Raw genomic sequence first — 10,872 nt, 5'->3', positions numbered from 1 at the left:
TCTCTCTCTCTCTCTCTCTCTCTCTCTCTCTCTCTCTCTCTCTCTCTCTCCTACCACTGTGGTCAAAATTCTGATCTCCCGGGCCAACTGCCTTATGAAGGTCAGGGCCACTGAGGCCTTATGGGCTTCCAAGGTAAGATCAAAAGGAGTGAACTGCCTGAAGGCTTCTATAAGCCTTTCAAGGAAGACTGAGGGAGGTTCAATCGGTCCCTGCATTACCTCTATCCTGCTTTATCCTTCTGCCTCACTGCACATCTCTGATTCTGACTCAGGTTTCTGTCTTTGTCAGCCTCGTGTTTCTTCAACTCTTCTTCTTGCCTGTCTCTTACTTACTGGTTCCTACTCTACCACCATCAGAGCCGGGCGGTTAGACTCATAGGTGCTCTTTACCTTGGGCAGGAGAAGCCCCAAGTGGGCAGATGTCTCCCTCACTGGAGCTTGGAACAGACTCACTGCCAGCATCTCAGGGCGGGGCCTCCCGTGAAGAGAAAACGCATGGGCAGGGAAGGGCAGCTCTCACAGCTGGCCGCACTGGGCCACTGACATCTCAAAGTGAAAGCACTTTTTCTGCTAACAAGAGGCACTCTGGTACTGCCAAAGTCTGGAGATGGGATGGCAGGTGGGATGCAGGGGAAAGGGAAACATAATTAGGCAAGGGTGAGAAGCAGCCAGGGCAGGCGCTCTTGGCCGGACACTTTCACAGTCTCTTCCTCTTCTCCCTGTCTGTCAGTCCCGTGGCAGTGGGGCCGGGGTCGGGGGTGGAGGAGGTCAGGGCCGGGGTCGGGGGTGGAGGAGGTCAGTGCGCGGCGCAGGCTCTGGGGCAACGGGTCCAACCCCATGGGGGTTCGGAGCGGGAGGAACTACGGGGCCCCCAGTGTGTGGGGGGGCCCGGACACTCGGGGGGCGTGGGTCCCATGGCCCTCGCCCCTTCCCCTCCTGCCCGGCCCGCGGGCGGTGGGGTGCATGGTGATGGTGGGTAAATTGAACTATTGGACGTGGCTCACTCATGGGGCCCAGCATGCCGGGGCCGCTGTGGCACCTGCAGAACCCAGAAGTGAACAGTAGGTGAAGGTTTGTGTGCTGCTCCGCATGGAGCCCTGCCGCCGCCACTGAAGCCAGGAGTCCCCAGTCCGGCCCTGCTCAGGCCGCCAGGCTCTGGGCTGCGGCCGCGTCCCAGAGCACTGCCAGCACTGCCAGGTCCATGCGGGCCTGGGCATGCGGGGGAGCAGGCCTGCCCATGAGAAAGCAGCGCCAAGTTGTTTTTCTTAACTATCACTGACAAATTCTGTTCTCTTACCCTAACTAACGTCAGTCCAATAGTCCACAGTCAGAGACAAAGGGGATGACACTGTCTGTCCCATAACTAAAATCAGAAAAAACAAAAAAACCAAAACAGAAACAAAACAAAGGCACAAGACACTAGTATGTCTAAACACACGTGTTCGCAGAGGGGATGGGATTCCACGTCCACTCCCTTCCCGGTAGAAGGAGCACTTCATCTCCTTCATTCTGAGAGACAACAGTCAGGCTTTCCTGAACTTCCTGATGGGGTGTGGGGTTCCACATCCACCCCCCCCTCCACCCGTGGAACGTCTTCCAGGGCTGCAGCCTGCGTCCCTAGGACATCTCCTTACGCAGCCACTGGGTCTTTATGGTCCACAGTGGCAGCTGCCAGAAAACCGAAACCAAACACAAACTCAGCGGTGCGGCACTCAGACAATAGACAACATATAAGACTCACACAGACATACCTACAAGGGGTCTTCAGGGTTCCTGGGTGTCACACAGATCTCAGTGGGACCTCCAAATGAAAGACCCTAGTGGGGAGACCCCCAGTTGAGTCCCGAGATGGCGCACACCCAAGGAATCACGAGACACCATCTTGATGCAAACACAAGAGGTAGTTTAATGACGGAGCTCTGGGCTGACAGTATCTCATGCAGGAGACAGAGGAGTCGACCATGAGGCTCAGAAGCTAGGGGTTTATATACAAAAAGTTGGGGGCAGGGGAAGAATTGACGTGGTTACACACAATTGGACAGTTTAAACATCAGCAAATCGCCTCTCCTATCTTTATGGCTAGCCAGTTCCTGGAATGACTTAACAGCAACAGGCTTTGTTCTTTGCCCTTGGCCCAAAAAGCCCTCATAAATAGCAAGCTGCATGAGTCATGAACCTTGAATTTAATTTTCTTTCACTATGAGACCCACAGTTCCTAAATGGGGCTAAGAGGCTGCCCCTTATCTAGTTTTTTTGTCTTACCCGCTTCTTTAGTGAGCAGAGTCCTATCTTTATGGTAATTTGATTTACATTCATTCCTCCAAGGTTCTCTTCAACACAGCATGGGCAGAGACCTGGAGGAAGCCCCTTCTTGTTTGCTGAGGGATTTTTACAATCCTTCCTCAGGTGTCCCCCCCACTTTTTTTTTCAACTGAAACGTGTAGCTTCATTCCCCTGAGAACTCTTTTTCATTCTCACAGGTGTTCTTAACATTGGCACTGAATTTCTGTCCCTTCATTGCTGCAGCATAGGCCTTTTCTACGGTTGGTCTATGGACGTCTAAACATGTTTTAATGTCAGACTGCACCATGGTAAAGCTTACTCGTCATTCTCAAACTAATGAGCCTTTATCAGTCGGGTCTGCAGCACCAAGATGAGATCCTATCCATGCCTGAGAAGTAAAGAATAAAGGGAAGAAAAAGAGATAAAGTCTTACCTGTCCAGAGTCCCTGCTCGGGCACCATCCTGTCAGGGACTGGCCCCAGTCGGCCTCGCTCAATCCGCGGAAGAAATTGGGGTTCCAGACCCCGGGCAAGGAGTTGGCGAGAAAAGGGTAACAAACAGACAAGAACACAAGGGAGTGTGGAGTGTGGTAGCTGGATGTAATTTGTCTCAAAGTGAATGAAAGAAAGAAAACTAAATTCAAGACTTCAAAGCCCTAGCCAGAAAGTTTTTTCAAGGTCCTTGACTCATGCAGTTTGCTAGTTAGGAGGGCTTTCTGGGCTTAGAGCAAAGAACAAAGGCTGTAAAGTCATCCCAGGAACTAACTAGCCATAAAGATAGGGAAGAGATACAAGAATGTCCGGACTGGCCCGGCGCCTCCCTATCTCCCGCCCTTCTGACCTAAGTTCTGTTACCTCGATCTGCATGTACAGTCTGCTGATGTTTAAATGGACCAATCATGTGAAACTGTGCCAATTCCTCCCTGCTGATGTTTAAATGAACCAATCATGTGAAACCGCGCCAATTCCTCCCCCAGCTCCAGACCCTTTTCTATAAAAACCCCTAGCTTTCAAGCCTCGTGGTCGAATCCACTGTCTCCGGTGTGAGACCCGGAGCTCTGCCATTAAACTACCTTATGTATTTACATCAAGATGGTCTGTTCATGATTCTTGGGTGCACACCGAATCAGGAGTTGAGTGGGGGTTTCCCCACTAGGTTCTTTCATTTGGAGGTCCCACCGAGATCTGTGTGACACCCAGGAAGCCCGAAAGATCCCTTGGAGGTACATTTGTTTGTGTGAGTCTTCCATGTTGTCTGTTGTCTAAGTGTGGTGAATTTGTGTCTTGGTTTTTCAGTTCTGAGATTGTGGATTTGTGTCTTGGCTTTTCAGTTCTGAGATTGTGAGTTTGTGTCTTGGTTTTTCAGTTCTGAGATTGTGGGTTCGAGTCCCACCTCATGTCTTGGTTTTCCAGTTCTGGGATTGTGGGTTCGAGTCCCATCGTGTCTTGGTTTTACAGTCCTGGGATTGTGGGCTCGAGTCCCACTTCGTGTCTTGGTTTTACAGTTCTGGGATTGTGGGTTTGAGTCCCACCTTGTGTCTTGGTTTTACAGTTCTGGGATTGTGGGTTCAAGTCCCGCCTGGTGGACCCAGTAGCTGCGGGAAGGAGACGTCCAGAAGGCGCCGCAAGCTGTGACCCTGGAAGATGTTCCAAGGGTAACCCTGGAGGAAATACCCAGGGTGAGGGACAGTCAAGAAGGACTGACTGTCATCTGGCAGGGTGAGGAACAAGTGTGCTTAGATACTGGTTTCTTTTTTTTTTCTCTGTTGTTGTCTTGTTTCTGTTGTGGTTTTTGTCATGGGACAGACTCTGTGTGTGTCAACCCTTTGTCTTTGACTGTGGACTTGGACTGACGTTGGGACAGAATTTGTCAGTGATATTTAAGAAAAACAACTTGGCGCTGTTTTCCCTCAGATGGGCCTGCTTCCCTGCATGCGCCCCTGGCTGCTTGGAGGAGCTCCAGGATGCAGCTACATGGCCGGACTGGGAACTTTCGGCTTTGGTGGCAACACACAGCTAGGGCTTCTTGGTGCGAAACAGCACACAAACCTTCTGGTCGCCTGCTGTTCACTTCTGGGTTCTGCAGGCGCCGCATCGGCAGAGGCCGGCTGTGCCCTGTGAGCGAGTTGCAAGATGCTGATGGCGAGTGTGGGCATCGGCCGAGGTGAGGTGCAACTCGGGAAACCATGGCCGAGGGGGGGAACACTGATGCAGAGGTTTCCCCGGGACACCCACCACCGCCACGCAGGGATGGGCGAGAGAAGAAAGAAAGAGGGGCAAGGCCTGTAGGGTCCCTGTGCTGGCCCTGCCTAACTCTCTAGAGTGGCCGTGATGCCTGCCGCAGTTGGGGGGGGGCGACTAGAGTCGCTGCCTTTGCTGCCTTCCCCCCTCCCCCAGCCTAGTGTCTGCAGCCCCTGGGGGCCTGCTAGTTCACCCCGCTCCCAGGAGACTGCGCAGTGAGCAGACCTCCCCCATCCCTGACCCCAAGCCCCGCCTCTGCAGGACAGACGGATGAGAAGAAAAGGAGGACACTGTGGGAGTGGCCGGCCAAGAGCATCGCTAGTTCCCTGGCTGCTTCTTATTCCCCTTTCCCCTACATCCCACCTGCCCATCTTCAGGCTTTGACCAGAGTGCCTCTTGTTAACAGAAAAAGTGCTTTCACTTTGAGATATCAGTGGCCTGATGCAGCCAGCTGTGAAAGCTGTGCTCCCTTCCCTGGCCCACTAGGGCAGCCCCGCCCTAAGCTGCTAACCAGCGAGGGAGACATCCACCCACTTAAAACTTCTGTCCCAGGTAAGGAGCACCTACGAGTCTAATCACCAGGCTCTGAAAAATGTGTATAGAGGTCTAGAAAAAGGTGAGCTTAGACTGTAAGGAAGAGCAAAGCTTCAGCAGACTCAGGAGAGATAGATGACAGTGGCAAATAGGGAGGATAACAGTGAGGAGAAGTGAAAATAGAGATGAAGGAGATTAGAGATGTCTGAGATGAGAGAGATACCCTGAATGAGAATATTTAGAGGAAGAACCAGTAAGTAAGAGACAAGCAAGAGGTAGAGTTGAAGAAACATCAGGCTGACAAAGACAGAGACCAGAGTCAGAATCAGAGATGTGCAGTGAGGCAGACTAGAACCCAGCAAAGTGGCACATGCTGGTAATGCTAGCACTTAGAAATGATCGGTAAGGAACAGGGAGCCAGGGAATTAAAAAGAATGAGAAAATAGTACCTGGCAACTACAGAAAGCTTTTGGCTAAAAATCAATGTGTTTACTGTAAAGAAAATGGGCACTGGGTAAGAGACTGCCCCAACAAAAAGAAGAGGAGCCCCCCCCTCATGACCAAACCGTTCACCTGTTCGTGGCTAAAAGTAAAGAGATAGCAAAAGGGGTGCTAACACAGAAGCTGAGTCTTTAAAAGAGGCCAGTGGAAGCAGCTAGAAAAGAGACCGTGTTTCATATTCCTCCACTGACCAGTTCAAAACAAATTAGAAAAGCTCCTAGGCACTGTGGGCTTTTGCAGATTGTGGGTTCCAGGTTTTGGAGATAAACAGCCCTTCATATAGAGAAATCAAGAACAACAGGCCTTGGATGCCATTAAGACTGCCCTAATGTGGGCCCCAGCTTTGGGCCTCCTAGATGTGACTGAGATCAAAGGTATGGCCAAAGAGGTTCTTACTCAGATTGGGGGCCCTGGAAAAGACCTGTGGCATACTTGTAAGAAATTAGACCTGGTGGCTGTGGGATGGCCTGCTTGTCTGCACATAGTGGCTTCTGGTCAAGGACGAAGATAAATTGACTCTGGGACAAAACTTGGTGCATGACCTAGAAAGTGTGGTCTGTCAGGCCCCCTGATCGATGGACACATTATCAGAGCTCTTTTGTTGACTGAACGAGTGACCTTCGCTCCCCCTGCTGTCCTCAATCTCGCTACCCTACTGCCTGAGACTTCACCTACTCATCACTACGCTGACATTCTGGCAGAAGAAACTGGTACTCGAAATGATCTGAAGGATCAGATCAGCCTTGACCTGAGAGTTCAAGCTGGTACATGGATGGCAGTAACCTCGCAGTTGAAGGTAAGCGGAAGGTGGGGACAGCAGTACAGTAGTGGACAGAAAGCAAGTGATCTAGGCCAGCAGCCTCCCTTGAAGGGACATCGGCCCAGAAAGCTGAATTTGTAACTTTGATATAAGCTCTATAAATGGCAAAAGAAAAAGTCTACACTGACAGCAGAAATGCTTTTGCCACTGTACGGAGCAATATACAGACAAAGAGAGCTGTTGACATCTGCAGAGAAAGACCTAAGATGCTGTGACTAAAGGAAATCAGATGGCAGATCTAACTGCCAAACAGGCAGCCCAAGGAGCAATGATCCTGGCAGTCAAGGAGCCTAAAGATTATTATGANNTCAGAGAGACCAGCTTTAGATACACCCCTGAGCACTATCAAGTTGTGGACGTTACTTGACCCACCTGGGGGCCAAGAAATTAAAATGTGTGGTTAGGTCCTTTGACTACTATGTTACAGGACTCTCTGACTTGACAGAAGAAATAGCCAAAAGCCAAGGCTTGTGCTATGACTAAAACAGGACACTTCGTGTATACTCCTGAGAAGAGTCTCAGGGGCAACTGGTTGGAGGCCTACTGGGAGGTAGAATTTACAGAAATTAAGCCAGCTAGATATGGCAACAAGTACTTAGGGTTAGACATAGACACCTTTTCAGGCTGGGTAGAAGCTTTTCGAACCAGGACTGAGACAGCCAATGTGATGGCCAAGAAGATACTAAAAGAAATCTTCCGAGGTTTGGGATACCCAAGGTAATCAGGTCCAATAATGGACCTGCCTTTGTTGCCCAGGTAAATCAGGGACTGGCCAAGATATTAGAGATTGATTAGATGTTACATTGTGCATACAGGCTCCAAAGCTCAAGACAGGTAAAAAAGATAAATAGAATTCTAAAAGAGATCTTGACAAAATTAACCATAGAGACTGGCGCAGACTTGGTGCTCCTTCCCCATGCCCTATTTAGAACTGAAAATGCTCTCTCTTGATTCAGCCTTACTCTTTTAAAGATCCTTTATGGGGCTCCCATGCCCATCACTGTCTTAAATGATGTGTTTAAACCTACATGTTGTTGTAATAATAATCTGTATGCTAAGTTAAAAGGCTTGCAGGTGGTGCAGAAAGAAGTCTGGTCACAATTTGCTACAGTGAATGAGCTGGGTACCCCAAAAGACATCTCACCAGTTCAGCCAGAGATCTGATCTACGTACACGTACATCATGCCCAGACCCTCAAGCCTCACTAGAAGGGTCCCTGCCTAGTTCTGTTCACTATCCTTCTTATTCTGTTTTTGTTCTTATATAAAAAAAAAGAGTATGATTTCTATTCTCCACATAGAGATACAGACTTCTAAAATTCTAAGATTAGAATTACTTAGTAGATGAAGAGGGGAATGAAAGAAAGAAAACTAAATTCAAGACTTCAAAGTCCTAGCCAGAAAGTTTATTCAAGATCCATGATTCATGCCGCTTGCTAGTTAGGAGGGATTTTTGGGCTTAGAGCAAAGAACAAAGGCTGTAAAGTCATCCCAGGAACCAACTAGCCATAAAGATAGGGAAGAGATACAAGAATGTCCGGACTGGCCTGGCGCCTCCCTATCTCCCGCCCTTCTGACCTAAGTTCTGTTACCTCGATCTGCATGTACAGTCTGCTGATGTTTAAATGGATCAATCATGTGAAACTGCGCCAATTCCTCCCCCAGCCCCAGACCCTTTTCTATAAAAACCCCTAGCTTTCAAGCCTTGTGGACGAATCTACTGTCTCCTGCATGAGATACGTTTCTACCCGGAGCTCTGCCATTAAACTACCTCGTGTATTTACATCAAGATGGTCTCTTCGTGACTCTTGGGTGCACACCAAATCGGGAGTTGAGTGGGGGTTTCCCCACTAGGTTCTTTCACGAGCACCAGTCTTATAAGTGACTTTTTACACGAAACAGAGGAATGTGTACAAAAATCTAATGGGAACCAATTGGGATAAAATTCAATGTTAACAACTGGGATCAAAAGCAGCCCCACTTAAGGTTGGCTTAATCTTAAAAGCCAGGGGCAAGGGCTTCATGCCCTTGCCACAGTTCCAATTCTAGTCTATTGTATAGTCCTCCTTCCCCCTAGGCCATTGTAAATTCCTGTGTATGGGTGTAACTCAGCTATCTATAGTTCTAAGTATTTACTCTAGTTCTTTCTTAGATCACAACCTTCCTTCTTCCTAGATAATGGTAAATTCTTGCATATGGGAGTAGCCTCTCCTGAGATTTCTAACTCTTATCCAGTAAAATACTGTAAGAAAGCATGTAAGACCCTCCACATTATGGAAGGGACAAATCTGGGGCATTGTAGCTATGGGAATGCCAAATTTCCAGGAGACTAAGTTTCCGTGAAGTTTTAGCCTTGAGACTTTGTCCGGGTTTTGGGGGCCTGTCACGTGTGTCAATACTGGAGTGGATGTAGCTGGTGTTCTCAGTGATGTGCTCAGAATAAACTTGCTTTTATGTCTCTTATTCCACAGTCCCTTCTGATCTGATTCAACTCCTGGTCTCTCTCATTGCCATGCCCTTCCTGAGTACATGCTCATATTTTCTCTTAGATGCTTGTGGGAAGCCGCAAACGCCATTACAAGATGGCGCTGGCTACCACTGGCCACCACCCATGATTATGGGTAAACAACCAATGTGCGCATGTGCATAAGAGTTATTTGCTGATTCACTGCCTGGCTCTAGGCATATTAATGAGGTAATGGTAGCCTGACTCACCAGCAAAAAAAACGCCACAGCAGGATCCTTCTGCAACACGTTTGTTGGGAGAGTATTGACCGTGTAGGCAAAAGAGAGAGAGCCCCAGAAATGGCGCTGCTTATATAGGCCTAGGAGTGACGTGTCCATACCTGATTGGTTATGCTACCCATAGATGCTTTATGTAGAAATTAAAAGGTTAGGGTACATGAATAGATTTCCTGTATCGGGGTTTCAAATATTCATCTGACGTTGGGTTATATCACCTGATAATGTTCTAGCACATACAAAAAAGCTGGTTGCTGGGCTTCTCCCTTCATGCCTAGTAGCATTTTGGTGGTCTGAGGTCAGGGACAAAGGAAGTGACCTTGTGTGATGTAAAAGACAACCCATTGTTTTCTGTTTGTCTTGATCGCTTTCTCCTTTGTTAGCTGGAGGACTCAAGTTCACTCTACTCCTTGCAACTAGAGATTGAGTCTGAGGCAGTGGGGAGTTTGCATTAGTGAGGCGAGACAGAGAATTCATGCCCCTTATCAGCCTCTGGTCCTTTCCTGAAGGCTTGCAGGCCTCAGGATTGTCAGGGCCCAATGCTTTCCTACTCTGAGTACTTTTCCTTCCATCCCTCACAGATACTGTTTGCCTGCCTGGACATTGACAGGCAGCTTGCTTTCGTAGGCACTGAAAGGTGGTTACCTTGAAGACAAGTTTTTGACCACTTGTTGAGTCCCACAAAACATGCACAAGAGGTGCCTTCCTCTTTATCTGGTGTGTCCTCGTGGAGAAATAATCTCTGTTCTTTGGTGTGAGGGCCATTCTTATGCACCCACTGTCATAAAATCATAAATATTTCCTCTGCATACATAATGAGAATTGCTCAAGGGTACCACCACTACACAGCAAAACTCTCATCAGTTCCATGTGGGCTTCTCCCTTCCAGGCCCCACAGATTACACTGCATCACAACAGGAAATGGTTCTGCTCTTTATCTATCTCTGAAAATACAAGTAAATTACTGAGCTAGATTGCCTTCTAACATGAGGCCACCCTAAAACCTTCATGGGAAAGCTCTAGGGATGTTCATTTGACTTTACCTATTAGGACTTCAGAATAGACCCATAGATCTGCTCTGTATAATACCCATTTCAAATTGCAGCTAAGACATCAGTGACAAAAATACTTAAGCAACCAAGCATTTTATGGACACTGATGTAAACTGTATGCATCTGACATCAAGTTCAGATACTGAGATATTCATAGGTTACACAAAGGATGGGCCACAGCCCACCTCCTTTTGTGGCCTTCTAAGAGATTCTAAATGCAAAGCGAAGAATTCTTGTAAGTGTTCTGGCATTTGGGCTTATGCGGGGTCCTAAGGGAATATAGTGCACACAGTATTGTGCCCTGGCAGAGGCAGCGTGTCCTGTCTGGAGGAAAGCCTCCTGAGTACTTATAGATATGGTGACTTAGGTAAATTGATTCTGTGGCCCTAATAGTTTCTGGCCAGTTATTCATGCTTTGTGCTCTTTCAAAGCCTCTTGCCTAAATAATACAGAGGTATCTATTTTTAAAGTTACCTTTCTCAGAATCCTTTCAATGTATTTAAGATTATATTAAAAACAGATAAACAAATACACTCTTTTCTTCTGCTAAAGTGAGTGTCTATCTAATGAGTAAAATATCCACATCTTGCGCGCGCTGGACTGGCCAGCAAGAATGACGCTGCAACAGGATCCTTCTGCACACGTTTATTGGGAGAGCTTGATTGTAGAGGCGAAGAGACCCCGAGCCCAGAACTGGTGCT

The sequence above is a fragment of the Mus caroli genome, chromosome 3 (assembly GCF_900094665.2).
Source record: "Mus caroli chromosome 3, CAROLI_EIJ_v1.1, whole genome shotgun sequence".
NCBI classification, from domain to species: domain Eukaryota; kingdom Metazoa; phylum Chordata; class Mammalia; order Rodentia; family Muridae; genus Mus; species Mus caroli.
The sequence above is the reverse complement of the archived record's forward strand: the minus strand, read 5'-3'. Positions refer to the sequence as shown.